The sequence below is a fragment of the Myodes glareolus genome, chromosome 8, assembly GCF_982192425.1.
Source record: "Myodes glareolus chromosome 8, mMyoGla1.1, whole genome shotgun sequence".
Classification (NCBI taxonomy): Eukaryota; Metazoa; Chordata; class Mammalia; order Rodentia; family Cricetidae; genus Myodes; species Myodes glareolus.
The window spans coordinates 82892746-82920074 of record NC_142033.1 but is presented as its reverse complement, the minus strand read 5'-3'; positions in this window follow the sequence as shown (position 1 = coordinate 82920074).

Here is a 27329-nt window from a genome sequence, read left to right as displayed (position 1 = left end):
TTCCTTCATTAAATGGGGAGGCTGATCATTAGGTTTCACAGTATGTTTTAATTATGCTAAATATTGTCACACTACCACTCTTCTATTCCTTCATATATAACTAAAAAGCACTACTTTGGGAAGCAGTAAAAGCACTTAGGGTATTTCATGAATAATGAAAATTTGAAAACTGTAGCTTGCGGACTGGAAGCAGCACTCAGGGGGATTCTGCCTAGCATGTATACAAGTTGAGAGCTAACAAGAGAAATCTCTTATGATCACTACTATAAAGATGTGTTGGTCCTCTATATTGTAAAAAAAAGAATTGGCACATGCACATTATAAATAGCTCAACATGTATGCATCAGCAAAGATTTGTTCTGAGTTAAAGTCCCTAAACACAGATGTCCCAGGAGAAATGCAAAGTTGCTGCCAGTGGAAATCAACTAGACCCAACATTTGCAGATTTGGCTGAGCCCATCAACACAGAGAATGAGAGGAGAGTGTAAGGCACTACGATAAAAGCACACACAGTGGCTCAGAAATGAGGCTTACCATCACTAACCAGAGGAACAAGAATGATTGACTACCTTTGTGTCCCCACTCTTCCCAAACTTTGTACGCTAGAGGTGAAGTCTAAGATAGGCTTTTAGAAGATATTAATTTGCTGCTTTCCTAAAAAACTGGCTTGGCTCTCTGAATCAAGAACTTAAAGATTCAATTTCATTTCTACTAATTGGCCTTCAAAACAAAGCTTTGGTATTTTACTTACAGTGTCTTTAAATTTTCTAACAAAGCTATAAGAAGCATCACCACCCAGATCTAATACTCTATCGGGCACTTCAATGTCCAAATTAATGCCTAAAGATGAGGCACTAATGAATGAAAGAGAAAGGTGTGTTGAAGGAGGTCACTTGTTTGTTCCTGGCTGCTCAGCCCCAAAATAATCACACAGAAACCATATTATTTGCAATTCTATTTGGTCGACAGCTTAAGCGTATTTCTGGATAACTCATATCTTAAATTAGCCCATCTCCGTTAATCTGTGTATTGTCACGAAGCTGTGGCTTACCGGGTAAAGTTCCAGCATCTGTGTCTGGCGGGGCTACATGGCTTCTCTCTCTGCCTTCCTTCTCCCAGCATTCAGCTTAGTTTTCCTCACCTAGCTAAGTTCTGCCCTGCTATAGGTCCAAAGCAGTCCTTTATTAACCAATAGTATTCACAGCATACAGAGGTGAATCCCACATCAAAGGCGGGAAGAGGGGAGGAAAATTCTACTTCCTCGATCCACCCCAAGTCTCTGATGATGAGAGTGTGTTCTAGGCCTAACTGCTGTGCATGTGAATATGGCCCTGAATGACACATGTAGATGGGTTGTTCTCCTGGAAAAACACTGTTGCCTTCAGAATAGGAGTTGAAGACAGCCAGGTATGTGACTCAGATGCTATGTGACAGTCAGTAATAGAAACAACTACAATCTGCAACTTTGCACTGTGGATCAACAATCACTGATCCAATGTTGCAGAAATCTCTGAAAGCTTAGAATTTAGATAGAGTGGCTTTTTAGAAATAAATAATTCTTGAGTCATAAATAATCCAAGTATTTCCTGAGGGAGAAAAATGGATACTTCGAAAACTAAGGATTTGGAGGCTCAGGAAGCTAATCAAAATTTTTCCAGGGACATGACGTGTTGCAAACTTTTTTTAGTTTTCTTTTCATTCTTTTTTATTGAGCTATATATTTTTCTCCACTCCCTTTCCCCTCCTCTTCTACCCTCTCCCATGGACTCCATGCTCCCAATTTACTTAGGAGATCTTGTCTTTTTCATGTATATTAAATCCATGTATGTTTCTCTTATGGTACTCATTGTTGTCTAGGTTCTCTGGAATTGTGAATTGTAGGCTGATTTTCTTTGCTTTATGTTTAAAAGCCACTTATGAGTGAGTACATATGATATTGTGTTTCTGAGTCTGGGTTACCTCACTCAATATGATGTTTTCTAGATTCATCCATTTGCCCACAAATTTCAGTATGTTATTATTTTTTTCTGCTGTGTAGTACACCATTGTGTAGTACATTTTCCTTATCCATTCTTCGGTCGAAGGGCATTTAGGTTGTTTTTAAGTTCTGGCTATGACAAACAATACTGCTTTGAAAATAATTAAGCACATATCCTTGTGGTACAATTGTGCATCCTTTGGGTATATAACCAAAGTGGTATTTCTGGGTCTTGAGGTAAGTTGTTTCCTAATTTTCTGAGAAATCACTACACTGATATACCAAGGTGTTATACCAGTTTACACTCCCACCAGCAATGCATGAGTGTTCCTTTTACCTCACCCCCTCTCCAGTGTTGGTCATCATCAGTGTTTTTTTGTTTTAACCAAAGCTAAGCAAGACGTTCTTTGCTAATGTTTTTTTTTTTTTAATGCCTATTTATTTACAGGGGATGGGCTCAATGAGTACACAAGTGCCATACAGCAGATGTGGAAGTAAGAAAATTTGAAGGAGTCAGTTTCTCTCATTTCTATCATATAATCTCTGGGGATTGAATTCAGCTCCTCTGGCTTGGCAGCAAGTGCTTTAATCCACTCTGCCGTCTCACCAGCACAGATACAGTCTTGTGAAGACACAAAGAGCATTCATATGCTAGATCCCGTTTTCCTCAGCTCCCAAGTCATTTTCTCACTTCTTTTTAAAACCACCTCCTAACTCTTCATGCAGTTATGTTCGCATTAGACAGGATCTATTCCTGGATCCTTGGAGACTAGTAAGAGGTATAAGCCAGAATTTCTTCACTGGAGAGCTGCTCCTTAAATATCATTAACACCCACTACAAGGATCTCTTCACCCCTCCACTTTTACACACACACACACACACACACACACACACACAAACACACACACTCGTCACCTGATTTTTACCTATAAGATCACAGACCAGCTTCAGGATCTAAATGATGTGATATACATGCTTAATTATTACTAAAAGTAGATTTTATTAATGGTTTTTCTTAAAATCCAATTCCTCAAATGAAAAAACTGGTATGTAGCATTTCCTCTTCTCAAGCTCATCTATAGAAATTGCCAAATATTAATTGAATCAAATTTAGATGTTCATATGTAACTGCAGTCAAACTTTTCTTTGTTGAATAATTTCTTTATAGGAAGAAACACTTTTTCAATGTTTTGAAAAATGGGCTCTAGCATTGAATAGGAATTTGACAATACAATCTGAAGTACCTTCCTTCATGCCCTTTCTTAAAGAAACTTCATAAAAATCATGTTTATTTTCAGCTCTTTTGACCCATGTCAAGAAAACAAAAGTATCATTGTTTTCTCAGGCATGAAGTATTCTGAAATATACTGAAACTTCCGCTCACTTTCTTAGTTCAATTTATTTCCTCAGGACAGTGGCTCTGCTAGCAAAGATGGTAAACCCATGTGGTACCCATGTTCCTTATCTGCAGTTGAGATCCCTGACAAGAGAAGACAAACATCAAGTGCCTTCTATTTCCTCTGATGGACTTGCTCCAGTTTGCTGCCTGTTGCTGTTATAAACACCATGTTCAACAGCAGCAACATGTGAAGGAACTTGTTTATATTCTTTACAGGTTCTGATAATAGTCCATCACAGGGGGAAATCAGGACAGAAAAACAAGGAGGAACCTGGATGCAGAAACTGAAATAGAAACCCCCAAAAGAACAGTATGCTCTGTCTTGTTTCCTCTAGTGGACTCAGCTGCTTTTCTTATAAGGCCTGGTTCCTTCTACTTGGAGATAACACTGCCCATTGCATGCTGGACCCTTCTACATCAGTTAGCAGTTAAGAAAATGCCCGGAAAGACATGCCCACAGGCCACTCTGATGAAACCAATTCCTCAGTGAGGTTTCCTATTCTCAGATGACTCTAGTTTGTGTCAATTTGACAAAACTAGCTAGCACAGAACCTGACCTCCAGGTCATGTTTATATCTTCAGAGGAAGTGGCACTATCAATGAGAAATAACACTTTCAGCAGAAGATATCAACAATTACTGTACTCCAAAGACTCAAATCAATTAATACACTATTTTTCAAATCAAGTTTTCACCTAAACATCACAGTCATAAATTTCTCCAAGCCTCCTTCTGTGAAATGTATACATAGTTTTATAACTAATACTATAGCAGGTGCACAGAAAGCAATTCTGTGTGTGGGTGTATGGTGAGGAAAGTAGGTCATTTTTTAATTCTACAGAAAAAAAGCCAGGCCTTTGTGAGAGGTACACATTTCTTCACAGGAGCTCAAATCTAACCCTAAGCAAGACTGTGGGTAGGAATGCCATCCGGACCCTGTTTTTGGTGGTATGGACAGGTGCACCTGTATAAATATTGCAGTGCCCAAGCAATTTCAGGATAAACTGGGAGAGGGGACAAAAACAGCACTGAAAACAGTGACCTCACCAGGCCTTGGAAAGTGTTTTAGAGTTCTCTAAACTCAATAAGGCGTTATAAGAGAACACCCAAAGAGAAACTACCCCCAAGAGTGAAACCAGCAGGTACATTTCTGCTTTTAAGGAAAGGGCACTGGGGTTTGGAAAAGAAGTGATACCACTTCATAATTGTTTTGAAGGAAAGCACAAATCCACTCTCAGGCCATTTCCTCCAGAGTCAGGGTTGTTGGAGCATGAGGTATTGAAGTGTGTACATCAACACTAACCATAGGCTGCCTGAAATAAGGCTCTCTGGAAGAGTGCCCTGTTATATGTCAGGAAAGCTCCATGGGGTGGGGCAAGAAGAAATGGCTCAGCCCCTAAAGGTTTGTCACATGTGGTTCTCCAGAGGGGAATGTGTGCTGGACAGAGCAGAGAGTGGCTCAGACCTGATTGGAGTCACTCCACTTATTCCTACTCTACATACTTACGTAAGCCATTACCGAGATAGAGATTTGTAAATATTCCCACTTAAAATGAAACTAATGGGCACTTACTTGTTAGTTAGCTTGTTTGCTTGGGTAGAGCTCAAGGTAGAAAACTGAGAGTACCTGAGCAGGTACTCTACCCTAAGTTATACTCATCAACTGGAGACAAAATGTTCAAACACATGGGCCTGTCGGGAAGTGTTTCTCATGCACAATACATTTACTACCCAAGCAAATCTTGCTCAGTACCTCCTGGTTGTCTTTTAAAATGTCTTTAGTGGATAAATGGATGCTATCTTTGATCACTTCCCAGAAGGATTACTCCTGAACATCAGTCACTTGCTCAGCACACTATTTTAACAGAGTTGCAGTCAGATATATACAATATATACGGATAAGTATAGATTCCTGAGGACAATGCCTATCTTAATGCTCAGTTATAGGAAATATAGGAACACTCCTGAAAATCATACAATTAATCATTATCATATCACATCACAACATTATTTATTTTAAAATTCAGTTCATGTTTGAATCAAGAGCACAGTCTTATTAAGCAAGTATCTTTCTCTCCACACACACACACGAGAGAGAGAGAGAGAGAGAGAGAGAGAGAGAGAGAGAGAGAGAGAAGAGAGAAAGATTGTAGATTTGGGTACATGGGGAGGTATGATGGTATGAATCTTTTGTTATCTATTGGAAAAAAACACTTGAATTGTCCTTAAATAAATGCCATAAATCAGCTTGCCCTACCATGAGGAGTTACTTTAATCAGCTACAAAATTAAGCAGTTCCATATTTCAGCTGTTCATTTCTTACTCTCATTTTGGATAATTCACCCATGATCCTCTGTGTACCAGGGTTTTATTAAGCTATCTTTGGTCCTCCAGGACAAATATAATGACGTGGAGATTTATTGTTATGATAGCTCAGCCTTAGCTTAGGTTCGTCCCACTAACTATTACAACTTAATTTAGCTTGATCCTATTAACCTAAGTTTTATCATGTGGTTCTTCACCTTTCTTTAATTCTGTATGTTTGACTTCCACTGTGTCTTCTTGGTCTCTCCACCTTTCTTCTTCCCAGAGCCCTTTCTGGCCCTGGAAGTCCTGCCTAACCTCTTCCTGCCTAGTTATTGGCCATTCAGCCCTTTATTAAACCAATCAGAGGCATATTGTCCAATACACATTTTCACAGCATAAACAAATATTCCACAACACCACTGCTGTTAATGAATATCTTTACTTTTCTACCATTTGTATGCCCTAGAAAATTGCTCCTGAAAGCTGTTACTAAATTACAATGAAGGAAATAGTTATTGGGAATTCAGCAATCAGAAAAATGGTTGGGTAACAAAATTTCCAACAGATCAAAATGATGAGACATGAGGAAGGAGTAGATCTTCCAACCAGTTGGTCCAGTGTTCATTACAGGAAATAAGGCAGAGAAGAGTAAGGGACTGAAGACTGGTCAAGCTGCTGGTGCCCTTGTGCATGAAATTCTTATTCTGTGATTAAATGAGAAAAAAAAATACATGAAGACAAAGCAGTTTTTGAATGAATTCTTTAAAATCTTTGAAATGATTTTCATTCTCATTTCAAATACTTTTGTATTTTTTAAATCTTCTTTTGCATAATTCTTATTGGATAAAGCATTACAAATATACTGTTATAGACATATGCTAGAATATGAGAGCTATTTATTTTGTTGGATAAAAAGGAGCATTTATTTAAACTCTTTGCTTATATTATTTTATTTTTAATTAGGTATGCATCTTTCTGTGGGGACTGCACATGAATACAGGTGCCAGTAGAAGCTAGAAGAGAGAAGTATATCACCTGACACTGGACTTACAACTGTGATCTCCCTGACAGAGATTCTGGGAACCAAAGTGCAGTAAGAAATCTTAATCACTAAGTCATCTCTCCAGCATCCACACTTATTACAATTACATATAATTAAAAATCACATTTATATACAAGCTTAATTTAATTATCATTATGTATAGATGAATACTAAATGTAAACCATATTTGAATTTTACATATTAATATTATTTTACAAAGTCAATTAGCCAATTTTATAACTGTAATTCCCCAATTCTCATGTGCATCAAACTTTAATTTGATGTCACCTGCCTTTTAGAAAAATGATTCCCTTTAGTCTATAATCTACTATTACTTACCCTTTCATATCTATATATCTGCTTATTGGGATATTTCTTTTGCATTTGTTTCTAATTGTATCTTTAAATGCTATTGCATAGCTGTTCTATTAATTAATAAATGGAGCAATATCTTACTAAGTGATACCCAATGTGCTTCATAACCCTAAAGCATTTTGTACTCATAATCACACTGTGAAAAAACCTCCTATTTTTAATTAAATGTATAATCAAAAATCTGTAAACCTGATGCCAAAGTAACTGAAGAAAGTTTCCAGGTCACAAACGTAATAAACATAGTAGTCAGGCTTGTTTCCCAGGCTCCCTCCAGGGCCCATCTCTAGACTCTTTTTCGGGTTATGAACTCTCTGATGAACTGAGGTTTGAGGAGAATTCTTGCTTCTTTTCTTTGGGATTCAGTCATTCTCTTTGGCTCTCAGTGCTCCAACACGTAGTAATGCTGCAATATATGTCCCCTGACTCTGCCTAGACAAGGCACACATTTCCCCAGCTGCTAAAGAATTTATAGCTGACAGCTCTCAGCTAAGTCTTCATTAGCTTCTCACTGCCTTCAGCTAAAGGAATTATTCAGAGCTATGTCCATCATCAGTGATCGATCATGTGACCACACTGGGAGGGCTGAAGGATCATCTCAGCTCTAGGATGACATGTATGATTTACTGAGGAATTTGCTTAGGTTGCATTGATATTTAGACCTTCATCTGCCTTGTCTTATATCACTTTTTCAGGGACATAGACTCCAGATTTCTCTCCCTGTGACTCCCTACATGGCAATTCCACAAGGGTCGGTGTTTGAGAGCCATTTCTATAGGAAGAACTTGCTAGATTAAGACGGTGGTCAGACAACAGTGCTGTAAATGTGGGACCCAGGAGATTTAGGAGGACATGGCTTGATGTCTTCCATCATTAAAGATCCCAAGGTCCCAAAAGTATCCATTATCAGCACCAATCATACCAAACAATTTGACCAGCTTTCTAAATTGTCCAAATTCTTTCCTAGATATATTTCAATATATATTGAGTCTTTAATTATCTTTAATTTTATTTTCCAGTCTTAGTTGCTGCAGTTTTCTGTATATACTTTTAACATGACATGTAGTTTACAAACAACCTTCAAAATATTTTGTGAATTTCATGCATGTACATGGTATCTACACCATTCTAGTCCCTCCTTCTATGTCCAATTCCTTCACGGTACCAACTCCTCTCAATTTCACATTTTTATTTCATATTGTTGCATACATATACCCAAATGTATATATGACATAGTGAGTCCATTTCGTGCTGCTCATATACACATGTGGCAAGGACTGGCCACTTAGTATTGAATTCCTATCTTTGAGCATGTTCCTGTGGAAAATGATTCTCTCTGTCTCATTGACACCTATAGCTCTTCATCTAGGAATGAAACCATGTAGAAATTTCTTTGTTCAAATTGGTATTTAACTGGAGTCATTATGTCTGTCTTGTTCAGGCCACTGCGTTGTTGAGATGTAATTGGGATATTTTCCTTTTCACATCTGGTGGTCACCATATAGAAGTAAGTATCCTTGACCTCTGGCTCTTACAGTATTATCACTCATCTATGATTTTCCCTGAGCCTTTGATATAGGAATGGCATTTCAAATGTATCAGTTATGATTAGTCATATCAGAATCACTTCTTATTTGAATTTTAATCAATTGTGGGTCTGTAACGGTCTCCAGATGTTGTAATAGGAAGCTACTTTGATAAGAGGTGAGAGTTACAATACCTGTGTTATAAGAATAGTCTTTAGAATACAATTTAAAATTTAAATTCAGTAATCTTGCAGAGAAAAATCAAATCTGACTTCATACATGCCATAATTCACAAACATGTGTTCCCTTGATTACATAATAACATCATATGTCATTATGTTATACAACTAGGTGTCCTAATATTCAATGGTTTGAAAAAAGCATCATGATTTGGATGGCAGGGCCCCTACCAACTAATGACTTGCTTTCAAAGAAAGTATATAGTTTTCTTTGGCTGATAGACTTTAGCATATGGGATACAATATGTGAATTCCATGGTTAAATGTCTTTTAAGTAGGCACCATGATCCAAGGCAAGAAGAACATACTTGTCTGTGAACTCAACATTATATTCATTATGCTTCAGGGAATTGTTACCCTTTGATCGTAGAACAATCTAGAATCACCAGGGAAAAGACTTTTAAAGACAGTTGTTTAGATCAAGTTTGTCTGTGGGGATATCTGGTGGGGATTGTGTGGATTATTTGAAAAGAGATGACCCACCCACTATTGGTGGCACCATCCACTCAGAAGGGGGAAAGAGTGAAGAAAATCAGAATAAGAATAACTATGCATGCATTATTTCATTCCTCTCTGCTTCCAGACTGTCAACGTACTGTGGTAGGCTATCTTCTTTTTTCCTTCCCCTTCCTTTCCCTGCCCTTATAGACATCACATCATTTCTGGAACTATAAGCTCCAAAAAATCTTTTTTCCTAGTTTCATTTGTCAAAATATTTTATCACAGCAATTGGAACAAAGCAAATATAGGATGAAAAATCATGTTTATAGCAGATATCAACTACTGTTTGGAGAAACAGCACTAAACTCTACAGTGTGAATGATTTGGTGTAACTAAAGCTTCGAGCAAGACTTCCAAAGAATCATGTCATGGCAAAGGTTCACTCTTGAACCCATGAAAGGGGGGCATTCTTGTTCAACTAACTGTTGTATATCATATCATGGTGACTGAGCTATGATCTTTAATTTTTCACCAAACTTTAGCCCAGTGGTTCTCAATCTTTCCAATGCTGTGAAACTTTAACATACATCCTTATGTTTTCGTGACCCCAATCATAAAATTTTTTGCTACTTCATTACTGTAAGTTTGTTACTGTTATAAATCATAATACAAATATCTGATCTACAACCCCCATGAAAAGTCTATTTGACACCCCCTAAAGGGGTCACCACCCACAGGTTGAGAACCCCTGCTTTAGAGGCTAACTCATATTCTGGTTTCTTACAATTACCCCTGAATAAGCTATCTTTTCTAATTTGCTGTTTTAGTTTAAGGAGGTCAGGAAACTTCAGCAGGTTCTCCTTAACCCTTCCTATTCTAATGGTTTTTATTCTTCAGGTCAAGAACTAAACTGAGAATTATGTCAATTATTAAGGAAATATATTTCATTTATATTTTGGAAGAACATGAACAGATAAAACCAGTTCTCTGAGCACTTTGAATCACTTCGAGTCTGAGGCAAATTTTTAAGGTGTCTTCTTTTTTGGAACTCAACCTATCGTAGCAGACTGACATCAGTGCTAATTCTATATGCTACCTCGGCATCATGTGTGTGCTAGTGTGGGTACCCTAGTATATGGATGCAAGTATCATTTGGCATTAGCCTGTAGTTACTAAATCACCTACACTGGTGTTTAAAGATCCTCATCCCCCCTTAAACAATGAACTTTGTACATGAGAATTGAAAGCTGGAGTAAATATTCTCTCTCTCTTCTCTCTCCTTTCCTCTCTTTCTCAACCATGGTTATCCTTCAATCTTCATAATGTTCCATTTTTGTTTCTGGTTGGTATAAAGAAAAGCCAATTCTTCTTACACATGTATTATCTCTTGATCCTTGCCACATCCCTTGTTATTACTATTCTCAATTATTTCCTATTTACCTCTATAATTAAGGTCAACTACTTAGCTTCAGGCATTCATTCTGGAACCCCACAATATAACATTGTACTACTGCCAGTCTGTGCCTGAAGGTGACTGTCACCGAAGCCCTGGGTAGCCATGACTCTAGTGAAAGATCCAACCAAGTGACATGTATGGTCTACACAACAATTCCAACATTGATTTTAGCTTTCTGACTCCTCGCTGAAATTTATGCCAAGGAAGTGAAAGAATACTTCACTTCCTGTAGGTCTTTTACATTCCATTAGCATTTTGGAATCAGCTCCAGAAGACCCAGCCAAGACATTTACTTCTAAGTCATGGTTGAGTGTTCTTCGCATTCTGTCTTGATAGCTAGTTTTCCCATCACTTTCCTCCCATTTCCTGATGATATGTGCTTACAGGTGACAACAGTGGGACTTCTGATATAAGCTCTTCCTTCCCAGTCCCAGGAATGGGTTTTCCTTCCACGGTCAAGAGACTTGACCATAGTGTTTGGGCTGTAGACAATTGAGTGTCATAGGGTAGACGATAAATGAAACAATTTCAGCTTGCAGAATTTCCTTTTTTTGTATCTCTGCAGGGTCTCCAAATAAGAGGAGGCCTCTACCCTCTCACGGTGGCTGCCTCTCATTCGTGCCTTCCCCGCACATCTTCTTACCACCTACTGGAGTGTGTCAGTCTTTTATAATCAAAGCCTAACTTGTGTGGAGGAGTCATTCTGAGACTGGGAAGTCCTCTTTTGAAACATTCTTATCCCTTCAATTCAATCCTGTACCTGATGTTTAGTCAGATTTTCTCTAATGCTGCAGAGGATAAGGGCCTCTTTCCAAGTGAGCATAGAGCACTGCTGGCTTTCCCGGCACACTTGAATGGTTTTAGGAGATCTGAGGCATGTTCCCACCCAAAGCAGTTGACAGAAGACTTGAAATGAATCATTGCCTCCTTCACCACTATCCACACACATGCTGTTATCACATGCTGCCACTCACTGAGAATCAAACTCTTCACCTGTACTTCATTCTTTCTCAACTCCCTCAATGAAAGAAAGACATGGTAGCCTGGAGACTCCTCCAGGTTAGAGACCATCAAACATTCCACCTGTCTCTGGAGGTAGAGGCCTTTCACCATCAGACCAACTATGATACAGCCACAAACTCTCACTTATTGACAGGATGAATTCTCCTGTCTCACTGAGTTCTTGCCTTCCCCCACTCCAAGAATTTAGTGGATAAGCAACAAGAGATAAAGATAACAGGATTTTTTTTATCTTGAGATTACCAATTAAATAGAGAAGTAATAGATCACTATATGGGTTGGTAACTTGAATTGGACAATGTGGAATTTGAACTTGTGAGAGCATAGAATGTTAACCAAGACTTTGTTGTTATGTGGTAGAGTGTGTCAAAAGACAGTTTTGCCTCTGAGTTTAAAACAATTTCCCATTGCTGAGGAAACATTTTGGCACCTTTGCACTTAGGGACGTTCTTTTCCTGCATCCTTCTCACTGCTGTCATACCCAGATTAAAAAAACAAAAAACAAAAAACCAAAAACGCAAAAAACATTGCAGGAGACTATGGATCTTCTACAGTCATCATAAGCTGTCAAATACAGCCTGTTACAGGCTCTTTTCTGTCATGTATTCCATTCCTGGCTGTCACTTTAACGACAGACCCCCTCCTACCATTTATCATTATGATTCCTAAAAGTACTGACAATGCAAGTTCTGGTTTTACTCACTTGTTACCATGGTTTTCCTAAAGAAGAGAATATGAGATCATTTCTGTTGTGGGGGTCATTTAGTGAGGACTGTTTTAGAAAATAGAAGAAAAAGTGGGAAGGAAGACATACCAAGAAAGCTGTGTGACCAAATATCCAACTGTTTGGGCAAGTTGTATTCAGTACCACTGGGCTTTCTGAACAGTTGTTTGAATTGTACCTGTTGGGATGAGTGATCATAGCCTCTGGCCTCTAATGTCCCTTTACTTAAAGGTAAGGACACTCTCTGTCTGTGATGGCATGCTGGTCTTGTGAAGAGTATCTTTCTAGGCTTTGTTCTTCTTAAGCAATCTCTCATTTTCTTCTACCAGGGAACTCTGTACTATGGAACTGCATCTTTAGACATGTTTTCTCAATATCAGAAATTATTTGCTGGCTCCTGCCTTAGCTGACACTTATTTGCCCTCTAATTTTGGCATGCCTCATGTTAAATGTTATTCTGCTTTAGTAGTACCATCCAGTAAGGATGCAGGGCTTATTCTCCCATTTACTGCAGCATGTGAAGGACAGGGCCCGTTCTCCATCTCTCCTGATCTCAGGGCCAGCTCTCTCATAGGTAGCCAGGGACAGGGAGGGAATTTTTCCTTCATCCATACTGCCACATGGAAGAGGTGATAATAGGAGAAAGATGTTGGGTTGACCAGTGAAGCTGGCATCCAGGACCAGGACTGAGTTGGCCTACACCAAAATCTGCCTCATGTATGAACAACTATAGCAGGATAGGGGTATGAACCTACAGATCTAACACTCCAGCACAAAACAAAAGCAGGAAGCCTGAGGAAGTACTGGCGGGAGCCCATTATCTATGATATGACAGAGGATAGAGGCATTGAAGCAGACTTATGATTCATGGCAAAGAATACTTGCAAATGAAGATGAGGGGACTAAATGGTTAAGCCACACCACAGCTTCTAGGAAGAAATTCTTCTCCTCCCCACCCCAGCCCTTTCTTCTTTCTTCTTTTGCTTTGGTTTGATTTGTTTGTCTGGTTTGTTTTTTGATGTTTCTTTTAAATGTTGTTTTCTTTGGGGAGGAGGTTGCAAGGTGAGAGGGTGGGTGCACAGCTGTTTCAAGCTCTCTCAGGTTTTTAAGTGGATTTAGTTGGCCACGTTGGTGTGTCAATTTGTTGGGTGCCAGTTTGTTACAAAAGGTCTTGTGCTTGTTTCCCAGAAGCCCAGACTCCAGAAATAACCACACAGAAACTGTATTAATTAAATCACTGCTTGGCCTATCTGCTCTAACTTCTTATTAGCTAGCTTTTACATCTTAATTTAACCCATTTCCTTTATTTTATATTTTACCATGAGACTCGTGGCCTACTGGCAAGGTTTTAGCATGTCTGTCTCTGGTGGTAGTTCCATAGCTTCTCTTTTACTCTGTCTCTTTTCTTCCAGCATTCAGTTTAGTTTTCCCTGCCTAGCTCTACTCTACTGCATTACAGGCTTAAGACAGTTTCTTCATTAACCAATGGTATTCACAGCATACAGAGGGGAATCCCACATGAGGTAATCATCAGTCTAATTACAGGGAAGACCAATTTAGGTATCCTTTCCATTGTTACTTAGAGTCTTAGCTGGGGTCATCCTTAAGGACTCCTGGGAACTGTTAAATAATATGTTTCTTGATAGCCCTTTAATGGCTTCTTCAATTGAGGTATCTCTTTCTTTTCTCTCCCTCACTGTCCTTCCCTCTTCTTGAGCATCCCATTCCCTCATGTCCCCCTCCTCCCTGCCCTTCTACCCGCCTCCTTCCCTTCCACCATCCCTTCTCCCCTTCTCCTAATTATCTCAGGAGGTGTTCTCTGTTTCCCCTTCCCAGGGGATCCATGTCTCTCTTAAGGTTCTTGTTGTTACCTAGCTTCTCTGGAATCATGGACTATAGGCTGGTTACCCTTTGCTTTACATCTACTATCTACTTATGAGTGAGTATGTACTGTGTTTGTTTATCTGGGTCTGAGTTACCTCGCTCAAGATGGTTTTATCCTAGTTCCATCCATTGAAATGCAAACTTCAAGATGTCTTTAAATTTTTACCACTGAGTAGTACACCATTGTGTAAATGTAGCACATTTTCTTTATCCATTCTTCAGTTGAGGGGCTTCTATGTTGTTTTCAGGTTCTAGCTATTACAAATAATGCTGGTATGAATACAGTTGAGCCAATGTCCTTGTGGTAGGAGTGTGCATCCTTTGAGTACCTGCCTTGTCATTCTAGAACCTTCGACCAGCAACTGATGGAAGCAGATATAGACATTTACAGTGAAGCACTGGGTCAAGCTACCTGAGACCAGCCCAAGAGGGAGGAGCAATAACATGAGCAAAGGAGTCAAAACCAATATCGTGACACCCACAGAAACTGATCTGAGTTAGTGAGAGTTTACTGACTTTGGACTGATAGCAGGTGAACCTGTATAGGAACAAATTAGGCCCACTAAATGTGGGGGACAGTTGTGAGACTTGTACAGTCTGTGTACCACTGGCAGCAGGACCAGGATTTAGCCCTAGTCCTCAAACTGGCATCTAGGAGCACATTGTTTTTGGAGGGATAACTTACTCAGCCATGGGAAGTCTTACCATTCCTGAGTAGATGGGGAGGTAAGGTAGGGGAAGTTGGAGGAAACAGAAGGAGAGGGAGTAGGAATGGGGATAGTTATGTAAAATGAGTGAAGATTGTATTAAAAATTCTTAATTAAAAAAAGGAAAGAAAAAAGTTATTTCACAACACCAAAGGATACCTAATGAACTGTAAATAGTACTAAAAACTCTCCTTTGTCCAATATTCCATCATTCACCAGCCAGTGGACAAAACATGCTTAATTCCCTGGGTATAGTGGGACAGCTAGAACATTTTCAGAACAGTGCAGACTAGGATTCAGAGAGGTCTTGAAGTGCAAAACAAATAGGTTGGGGCTAAGCCTGAGGTGAGGCACAATAGGTATATTTGTGCAAAACTGATCACAAGCCGTGTGCACTGGTCACGCAGTGCATTAGAAAATAATGAGAAGGACAAGATATTGGTCAAAGAACAGGTAATGATATGTAGAAGGCAGGGTGGATATGAAACCAGATTTTATGGGTCTCTCTGAAGTGTGACTTGTGCTAAGTGTTCTTGTGGAGATCACATTGTAAACAAGGCAGAGGGTCAGATCTTTAGCTCAGAAGGCCTTGCCATCATTGGACTAGAGACACAAATTAAAAGTGAGTGATGACAGTCCTGTGTTAGCTTCCCAGGGCTGAACAACAGCAATGGACTTCAAAGTGGTGGCCTCAGACACAGAGATTTATTTTCTCATGATGTAGTAGGCTAGTGTTTAAAATCAAAGCACAATTCTGTTCCCATTGCAGGTTCTAGGAATCAACCCTGCTCTGACACTTTGCTTCCTATGTTCTTTGTCTGGAGTGGCAGTTCTCAGTCTCTATATCTGCCTTTATATAGGATCTTTCCTCCATGCAGGCATCTTTCAGTCTTTACGTGAGCTTATTATTGTTCTTCAAAAATAATATGATGATGGGATGCCCTGGGTGGCTCGCAGAGCAGCTGCTAGTCCGACAAGGATGGCTGTGGGTCCCTGCAAGATCTCCAGGGTGGCAGTGCCATGCGGCCGGGGGAGACAGGCGGGCGGTTATGGCAGATAAAAGACTCACAGGACATAGTATTATTTAAAGAAGAAGGAGACATTTATTGCTTAAAGAAGAGGAAAACAGAGAGACATAAGAGAAACATAGCGAGAAACAAAGACACATGTACACACGACAAGAGACAAACACGAGAGAGAGAAAGATGGCGACGACGAGGGATGTCAGAAGTAGCTCGGGGTGGTGGGCATGGCTATCTCTTAAAGTGACCGCAAAGGAATAACACTTATGACTACGACATTAGCCATCTGGTCAAAGCCCAGCCTAGTTGTGTCTACAGTCCATTTCCATTCTGAGGTTGTAATGCATATGTGATTAGAGAGCACACTGTGTAACCAAGTGTAGACTTGCATGGATATGAAGTTGCAAAGAATGGGATGAGAACAACTCAAGATTATATTCAACAAATGTTGGAGGAGAAGCTGTTTGTCCCTGCCGCCCAGCTGCTCAGCCTGGAAATAATCACACAGAAACTGTATTAATTAAAACACTGCTTGGCCCATTAGCTCTAGCTTCTTATTGGCTAACTCCCACATCTTAATATAACCCATCTTCATTAATCTGTATATCACAGACTAATGTATATCATGGCATACCAGCAAAGTTTCAGCATGTCTACCTCTGACAGCAGATCCATGGCGTCCCCAACTCTGCCCTTCTTTCTCCCAGAACTCAATTCAGTCCTCCCCACCTACCTAAGTTCTGTCCTATCAACAGGACAAGGCAGCTTTTTCTATTCATTAATGGTAATCACAACACACAGAGGGGACTCCCACATCATACAAATGCAGTGGTGATACACGTCATTAATCCTAGCACTCAGGAAGCAGAAGCAAGCAGATCTCTGTGAGTTTGAGACCAGCCTGATCGAAAGAGTGAGTTCCAGGACAGCAGGCTGTTACACAGAGAAAACTTGTCTGGAAAATAAAAGATCATAGTCAATAAAACACTAATAAGACTTCTGCTGTGGGCTACCCACATTGTAAATGGCTCTGTTTAAGGTTGTTTAGTAAACAATAGCTTAAGTAAAGCATGCAAATAAGCCTATATTATTCTTGGAAAAGGGCAAAAGACAGTTTTTTTTTGTTTTGTTCTTGTTTTATTTTTTTAGTCTAAATTGGCATGACTAAGACTTTCTTGTCTTTATTCTACCCTAATTTCATGGGCCCTTCCTCCAGTAGTCTTCTCTTTGGGTGAAAGGCACTGACTGTATAACCTGACTGCATATATCTGACTGTTGTTAGAGAAAGAGCCCAGGTCACAAGTGTGTTTGGATGACCTTTATTCACATCTAATACTGTTAGAAGTGGAACCTCACAGCTCCCCGTTCGAGCCTCAGCCTACATATCTCAATATCACTTTTACTGAAAGAAACTTATAAGTAGAGCTCTGCATTGGCTCTAACTAATCTGCTTTGCTGAGCTAAATTGCTGAAGATTTAGCATAGAGCTTTGCTGCAATATCCGAACGGTGAAAAATCAGGTGCAGAGCAAATGAGATTAATGTCTCAGCCAGCACCATATATTTCCTTTGCTTAATGTGGAATGCGGTATTGCCTCTCCTGGTGAGACTTCAAAGAATTATCATACTTTAGAGTGAAACTAATTGCCAGAGAGAATGGAAGTTCATTTCCACAGATGAGATGGCTCCTCAGGCCTGGAAAGGAAGAGCCTTTCTTCAATCTTGATTTGCATTCCTGGGGGTGACTAGCGATACTTGAGGACGTCTGCACTTCCGGCTGCCCAGCTGCACAGGCAAACCTTTTGTCTTCTGAGGCTGATGTGCTTAGGATATCTGTTCTGCTCAGCTGTCTTGCACCAGAGAACAAAGAAAAGTGATTTTTGCTTTGATTTAGTGGTGATAATTTTGGTAATGATGATGATGCTAGCTAATAATTACACAATGGTACAAGATGTTGGGTGAGGCACATCATACCAAGACTTTGTTCCGCAAGCCTACGTACATACAGATTATATAGCATTAACAGCCTCCCATAAAAGAGAAAATAATCTCAGTGAAGCAATTTCTCAGGACATGTACAAAAAAAAATAAAACACTAAACAAAACATTATCTTCCTCCCTTTATTGTCTGCCTCTTGGTACAAGCAAAATACTTTACTTATGCTAGATAACATTATTTCAGCATAAGAGAGGAGCCAAAGGGCAGAATTAGAATATTATAGTTGGGTATGAATTCTTAAAACCATGTACTCAATACATTGCCTTGTACTTTAATTCTCAGGAATTGAAGGGCAAGAAAGGTGAAGTGACTCCCTCAGGGTCACACAGCCATGTGAAGGAAACATCCAAACTTAGATTTAATTGCCATAGATGTCATAGATGATAGTGATCTAATTTTCAATGATGCTACCTTTAAGAATGTTTTAAGAAATTTCTTAACTTTCATATTTGAAAAAATTTGCTAACTAAACCTAACAGGGTCAGGCAGTAATGGAAATAAACAACTCAACATCAGGAGATTGGAAGCTGAGTCACTGATGTTGTGACTGAAACTCCCATGCAGAGAACACATGCTAACTAAGCATCTCTGGCAGCACTTGCCTAGATCTCTACCAGCTCAGACTTCAACATTTCCAAGGAACCATGTAACCACTCATTGCCACTGGTCGAAGCCCATTGGGCAAATATTCCCTTTCTTGTAGCACGGGGGGAAATTCACTATGGAAAATATACATGCAAACACACCTTTCCATGCAATCATTTGCTTTACAATAAGGGGAGTATTTCTGCTTAAGCTAAAACACCGAGTGACAAAGTCCTAAAAAGTTTAAATAGCCCCATGCGCAGTGCTGAAATATCCAAATTTAACTAATTTAATTCTGGTGTCTGGGAAATATTGGTAAGATTTGAATGTTTTCTTTTTCAAAACACACTTAAAAATTTGACTGCCATGGTAGCATTTCTAAAATGATGGGACCTTTGAGAACCTTCAGAATAAGTTAAAGCCATGAGAACTTTATAGCTTCATGGGGTTCTATTATAAAAGGATTGGTTCCTTTCTTGCTTCTCTTTGTCCTTACATTTCTCTGCCAGGAATAACATTCTTTCCTTCTGAAGAAAGCAATCTTCATGATATTCTCTTGGAAAGAGGGACTCAGATTTCTCCCTACAACAAATCTGGTGGCATCTCAGTCTTGGACTTGCTAGCCTCCAGGATTATTATCAAAAACATTTCTTTCTTTATTAATGACATAATCTTTGGTATTCTTTTACAGTATCAAAATAGATAGCCATGAATTTTTTAAAAATACATTCAGGTAATAGTGTTTGAAAGAATTCTATTTCAAATGAAGGCTAGAATCAAAAAGTGAAATGATACATGATTATTTTGCTAAACTTGTAACCAAAGATTCTAGAATCTTTGATGTCTACTTGTTGGTGAAGGCCAGGCATAAACTTCAGAATGTCAACTTTCTCTTTTCTTAGATGTAAACCATTGCCTGACTCTTGGTACTTCCTACATGTTTCTTTTCCTGCTTAGAGCACAAATTCTTGCCCGTGGTCTCCGTAAGCAGATCACTCTGAAGCAAAGGAGCCTTACTTCAAGAGATCACACGTCATGGCTCCTTTTGAGGCACTATGAGGTGGACCATAGTAACTCAATCATGGGCCTGCTTCCATAGAATTTGTACCCATTGTGCTATGATGAGATTATGCCTTATTCCATGCCAATGTCCCTGCAAGTTTCCCATATTCCATGAGCCTAGAGAAACTGAGTGCGTATTCAAAGTTGTAAACAAGAAGTATTCAGGGAAAATAAAACTGAGTTTTAATATATTTGAAGATGCGTTTTTCAGTCAGTTCCATGTTTATTTGAGTTGTTATTTGCTCTGTAATATAGCAATGGCTCAAGGAGGTGTGTCCATCATCTTCCCTCTTCTCAGAGATGTGTATTCAGATTTATGGCCACCACTAAAAACTCATGAGTATTCAAACAGAATTGTAGTTTGAAATGGCAAAGATACAAAGTAATCCTCCCTCCACAAAATTTCCTTTCCAAACTCTCTTATGCCCAGTCCTTGTCTAAATGCAAATACCCTTATTGCTCAGATGATCAAAACCATACTAAAGGATTTGTGAAGAAAAACAAAGGACACCTGAGCCTTTCCCCATTCCAATACTACTTCCTGACACAGAGTACTAGAAATAATTACCAACTTCAGTCAGATTTTTGTGTCTGGTGTCATATCTTGTTTATTCATTATGGGAACAGTTGACAGAGCACTGCGATGTCAAGGACTCCAAAGTCTTAAACCTGTGGAAATGGCAGGGGCTTCCCATTGGTGTTAACACTGTATGTAGAAAGTATCAAACACAGCTTTCTGCTCCAAGATTACAACAGCCTGAGATAGTTCCCCTAAAGATACTCCTACTGAGGCAAGTTAACCTAGCTCCTCATTCATCTGTATATAATAAATCCATCTCTTCATTCAGTTGTGTATTATAAACCCACCTCTTGTTCAGCTGTATATAATAAACCTACCTCTTCATTCAGCTGTATATAATAAATTCACCTCCTCATTCAGCTATATGTAATAAACCCACCTCCTCATTCAGCTATGTAGAATAAACCTCCCTCTTCATTCAGTTTTATCTAATAAGTTCACATCCTCATTAATCTGTATGTAATAAGTCTCCTTCTCATTCAGTTTTATATAATAATCCTCCCGCATTCAGCAGTCACATATGCACCTTTTCCAGGCATCTCTATCAGAGCACATGGCCCACCCAATCCTGGCTTTCCTGTATATAATTTCCTGCTGTTAATTTATCCCATTGCCCCAGTTAGGTCAGTCTCTAACACATAAAGGTCATGACAGTCCATGTCATAGGATATTTATTAGTTACAATATAAAATATTTGACTGACTTGGAAGGCTGTGCTCTTCATTCACAACAAGCAATGATTTCTATTTGGTTCTTCTATTTCAAACCCCAAGTAGCATGTCTTCCATTTCATCTACTACAGAAACAATAAGAAAAAACTACAACTAGTCTACATATTGACAGCCAACTTGAAGCGAAAGCGAAAAAGATAAAAGTATCACTGAGGGGCTAAGTAAAATTATATGCTTATCTTATAGAAGACTGATTGTAGAAAAGAGAAAAAAGAGAAAACAAGATGTGTTCTTGGACTGATAAGGCTAAGACAAAGCCAGCAACACACAACAAGAGCAAGACAAAATTCATATTAATACATTTTTATAGCTATAATACATATATATGTGTATATACATATGCTTCTTCAATCTGCTTTGTGTTGCCAAAACAAAATGCATGAGACTGGGGTATTAATAAGCAAACACTTTAGTTTGAATTGTAGTTATGGTAGATTATAATTCCAAACAGCATGCAACCAATTTTTGAGCAAAGGGCTTCTCCTCAAAGTATCTATAAGGAGGAGCTGAAAAGGAACTCAGATAAATGCAGGAGACACAAAGCAAATGGACTAGCCTTGTTTTATATCAACTGCTACTAAGAGGACTAATTCATTCTCCAAAACCAGCAATAATCCATGAATGAAGTTGGAGACCCTAGGCTGCAGAACATCTCACTCAGGCTCATTTTTTTTTTTTACGTAAGATCGTTGTAGCTCATCGTTTTACTTTTTATTTTTTGTTTTGGTTTTTATCATTGTTATTAATAATTTAAAAATTTCCACTTCCTCCTCTCCTCCCAATACCCTCCCACTGCCCCAACTCCCTCTCCTCCTCCCTCTCCAGTCCTAAGAGCAATCATGGTTTCCTGCCCTGTGGGAAGTTCAAGTTCCTCCTCCTTCCCTCCAGGTCTAGGAAGGTGAGCATCTAAACAGACTAAGATCCCAAAAAGCCAGTACATGCAGACAAAACAAGACCCAGTGCCATTGTCAATGGCTTCTCAGTCAGTCCCCAGAGAAAGGAGATGGGAGGATGGGATATAGCTTGGGGGAATTGGATGGGGGGGAGAGGAAGGATGGATATGGGAGTATATATCTCAACTAAGGGAGCCATTTTATGGTTTGCAAGAAACTTGATTCTAGAGGGGTTCCCAGGTCCAAGGAGAGGTCCCAAGATTGTTCCCTGGACAGCAGAGGAGAGGGGGCCTGAACTGGCCTTGGCCCATAACCATACTGATGAATATTTTGCATATCACCACAGAACCTTCATATGGCGATGGATGGGGATAGAGACAGAGACCCACATTGAAACACAGGACTTAACTCCCTAGGTCCAAATGAGAAGTAGAAGGAGGGAGAACGTGAGCAAGGAAGTCAGGATCAGAGGGATCCTTCATCCGACGATAGATGGAGATTGAGACAGAAACCCACATTGGAGCACTGGACTGAGCCCTCAAGGTCCAAATGAGGAGCAGGAGGGAGAACATGAACAAAAAAGTCAGGACCGCAAGGGGGGCATTTACCCACTGATACAACGGGACTGATCTAATGAGAGCTCACCAAGGCCAGCTGGACTGGGACTGAATGAGCATGTGATCAAACAGGATTCTCTGAATCAGGCACACCTTTTAAAGCTCTCCACACGTCACTATCACCTAATGACACCTAATTTGACAGTAGAAGAATTATTGGGCAGACAGGCACAGCCAAGTGTAGTCACATATGTAACCCTTATTTCTCACTAGAAATAGGAGTCTTACTCTCATTTTAAGACAATTTGAGAATTTTTTTTAACATTTGGTCAATTTAAAGTCATCTATTTGTGCTTTGAAGGAAGAGCTAAAATCAAAGTCCATTTGGGGAAAAACACTCTGTTTCTTGAGAAGATGGAGGAAAATCCCGAAAGGTCAAAGCCAATTTTAGAGATAATGTTGTATGTAGGAACCTTGAGAGATGCTGTAATTCCCTGTACATAAAATAATCTATTTGCTGAATTTTACAATAGCATAAACCTCAATAAGCCTATAGCTGTAATAGCATTAGTCATGCATAATTGACATACACTCTTTCCCAGTTCCCAGTAGAAAGCACACTTATTAATGCTTATCTTGGATATATCCTCTTTCAAACTCATTTTACTCTACATATTCCATTCCACATGAACCCTTGGTACTTAATAACTTTAACATCTTATGTAGCACATTCTAAGCTTTCATCCTCAGAAGAGCTTGTGGGCTTTAAAGCAAAGGCAAGTACAACAGATTTACTCAAATTAAATTTGTTCATTGTGAGCAAGAGCCTGAGTGGATATTTTTCCTTTGAAGGAGACTCCAAGGATCCTCTAACCAAGATCATTCAAATCTTAAAGTTACAAATTGAAAAGATATTTTAATTCATTAAACTAGAAATACTCTGCATTCTGATATTCTGCATGACTGTTTCTAAATGTATGATCTTTCCAAATTTTCTATTCTGATTGATTAAGGGACCATAATATAACAGCATGAAAACTTAACTTAAATAGTGGAACACAGTTTATTCCTTTTGACAAAGGCAGGGCTCATCTGGATTCTCACTGATTTTATCACTGAAAGATTGCTGATTGCTTGCTTGAAGGCTGGAGAATGTTTACAGTGCTTGGAGAAGCAGAAGACTTAAAGTATAACATTCACTCATATCATAGAATTTCTAGTTAAGGATTGTCATGCCAGGCCAGTAGCAAAACAGAAATCTGTGACACAGTTTTGTATCTATTTAGCAATTTAGAAAAGTACTATTCATTGCCACCTAGACACAAAGCAATGGCCAGATCTCTCTAAGCATTCCATATTCATGTCAGGCCATAACTGTGTATTCTTTCAGGTTAATATGGTTTGATCAAGCAAATAGAGGTCTCCAATGGAAACAGTGATCCAGGTGATCGAGCATCCATAACATCTTCAAGGCAATTGACTGAGATGATGCTGCCTCACAGACTGCTACAGTCAAGATTCAACCATAATTCTAAATTTCCTCAGGATCTCCATTAGATTAACAATGCCACCAATCAGCAGGAAATAGCATAGAAAATATGTGCAAATTCCCAAAATATTTGTTTTCATTTAATGGGAGACACCAGCAGCTGTCATAAAACCAAGATGTGAGGTAGCAAGCCACAAGCCTCAAGGTAAATTTATAAAAATAAAAAGAGGTCATTTTAAGTTGTGAGAGCTAGTTAATAATAAGCCTGAGCTAATAGGCCAAGCAGATTGTAATTAATATAACTTTCTGTGCGATTACTCAGGACCAGGAGACTGGCAAATGAAAGCACAGACTCCAGCTACAGGCCATGGTGAAGGGTCACCTGATAAAGTGTGAAGACTAATCTTTATTTTTGACTTGACAGAATTAGAATTACCTAATAAACAAGCTTCTGGGCTTATCTGTACATGCATTTTCTGAAAGGTTTGACTAAAGTTTGAAGACTCCCCTAAATGATAGGTGGAATGTTCTCTAGGCTGTGTTCTCCATCAGAAGAAGCTTTAGAAGACAACAAAGCATGACTATTCAACTGTCTCCACTTTACTCTGTAATGTGACCAGTTGTTCCAGATTCTGTCATCATACTGTTCCTGTCATAGTAGACTGTACACTTAAATGTGATCCAAAATAAACTCTGCCTTCTTCGGTTGTTTTGAAAGGGTATTTTGGTCACAAAAACAAGAAAAGTCACTAGTCAGAAAAATTATTATTAATAAAAAGTGAGGGTTTGGCTGTAATAAGCCTGATTGTGTAGTTCTTGGACCTTTGAGGATGGTTTGGAGGAGGTGCTGAATTTTGGAACTTTAGATAAGAAAGGTCCTAAAATCAGAACTTAATGGGCTAAAAGAGCTCCTGCTTTCAGGAAATTGCTTTAAGAAGGTGTTCTGTCACAGCTAAGAGAAAAACAGCTAACTATAACATAGAGAGAGAAACCAAGCAGCGTCTGAGCATCACACAATATGATGTCCTGAGTAGAACTGACCTAAATGAGAATGTAGGAATGGCAACAAGAAAAGGAGGTTGGGCTGTTATTATTTTATCCAAGTAGAAGTTCATCAGGGGAACAAATTAAGGAGATGCTCTTTCGAGCTTGTACTGTCAGAAAGGGTTTTGTACAAAGTGTCATATGAACGGCACTCTGGAAATCAGGGTGTGTTATGAGAAACAAGAATGATTGAATAGGGAGTTTTAGCAAAATAGGCAATCATGAGCAAATCACAGAGATGAAAAACCATGTGTCATACAGAAGGAACACTGATTAACTCAACATGATGACAGTCCAGGCTTTCACTATAGTGCCTTAGAAAAGGGACACCACAACAGGATTTGCACTGGGCAGATATGCTCATGAATGCAGAATCAAAGATCTCCATTATTACCTCATAGGCCACACAAGACTCTGGGATAGAGTGCTGGTCCATGGTGTAAGCTGCTCAGACACCTCAGTGAAGAACATACTAAGAAGGATGTACACAGAGCTTCAGTCACTGGCAGCTGTGATGATTTTCAGGGCTAACAGAAGTCCCTAGACCCTCACTGTAGATTCACCAAGGTGCCTGCTGTTATAACAAAATACCTTTGGAAAGAGTTCACACCTCTGTGACTTCAAGAATATGGAATTTCAATACTTTCTGAGAGCAACCTCACCCTTCCTAACATAATCCAAAGGAACTTTTCTGTACTGGGGACCAAGTAGTCAGCAAACAAACATTTGAAGAACACAAACAGCTCCACCCAGAGGAAGGTAATTTTTCAGGACAAGTTTTGAGCCAAGGTGTCTTAAAGGTCAGCCAAGCTGCCTTTGAGTCTGTGTTGCATCATGTTGTCCTCCTGTACCTCCGTTGATCCTTTTTGCCTATAAGTGGATACTAGCAGGAATTTCTTAAGTCCTCTGTTTGCTAAAAACAACTTCGCAGTATGTCCAGACAGCTACACAGACTCAGTGTAGGAGGCACACAACCACAATAGTTACAAAGAAGTGTTAAAGTATGAAAAGTAACAGGAGAAGAGGAGTCTAAGTGTGGAAAAGGTTTTAAGATTGTACAAATCCATCAGTAGGTGATGAGAAGCCATGCACAGGTGACAGGTAAAGGCTGAGTCAACAACAGAATAATGACAACATTCACTCACCAATCACTGTGGCTTTTAAAACACAAATGTGGTTGGAAAATAAAGGAAGAAATCGGAAAGAACTTGGAGGATGGAAATGGTGCAAGTATAAGGAGAAGATGGGCACAGGGAGAAAAAGATTGGTCATGGAGAAGACAGGCTCACCTTTCAGCGGGAGCAGAACTGCTCAGTCAGGACTGTGAGGTGTGTATCAGTAGAGCCCTGAGGCTGAAATGTGGAAACAGGAATAAGGTAGAGACAACAATAAAGTTAATTCCCCAAAGGAGCATCTGCTTATGAATCCCTGTGTGAGAAAGAAGAGTTCTATAAAGATTGTTTTTATTCATTTATTCTTAAAGTATGTTTTATTTGAAATAGAATTGCATCACTTTTTCAAGCCCTTTCTGCCCTATAGCCCTTCCTATCTTCTTCCTTCAAACTCTTCCTATAGTGCACTCTCAAGCTGATAAGTCTCTTTTTCCATTGATTATTATATAAATAAACATACATGCATGTTTTTTGTATATGCAAATATATATAGATACATGTAACCTGTTGAGTACCTTTTTGATGTTGGTATATGTATAGCTTCATGACTGAACACTCTGCATTAGACTATATTCTCCTAGAAGAAGAAGGAGAAGGAATTGCCTATAATTCTTTCTCTAGTGGTGGGACCCTATAAGATCCCCTACCCTGGTAAGATGTCCATTAGTCTGGTCTTGTTTATGTAGCTGTCTCTAGGAAATACACACAGACTTCCTGGTATTCTGGCTCTTAAAATCTTTCTTCCAAGACGATCCCTGAGCCATAGATTCAGAAGATATGTTGTAGATGCATTTTTCAGCGCTGGTCTCCCCACAACTCATTTATCTCTGCCTTGTGTCCAGCTGTGGTTTTCTGTGACAGTCTCCATTTGCTGTAAAGAGAGGCTTGTTGGGTGAGTGGCCATAGATATACTTCTCTCCGAATATAAGGATAAGATCAAGAAATTAGTAGAATTCTACTTGTGCAACAATATGGCAGTCAAAGACTTTTTGTAATGGACATGATCTCACTAACCCCGAGAATTTATACTTAAAAACTACAAGAAAGAAGAAAAGCAGGAGCGCAAAAATTCCATGTCAAAGATGCAGAGAAAGAAAAAAG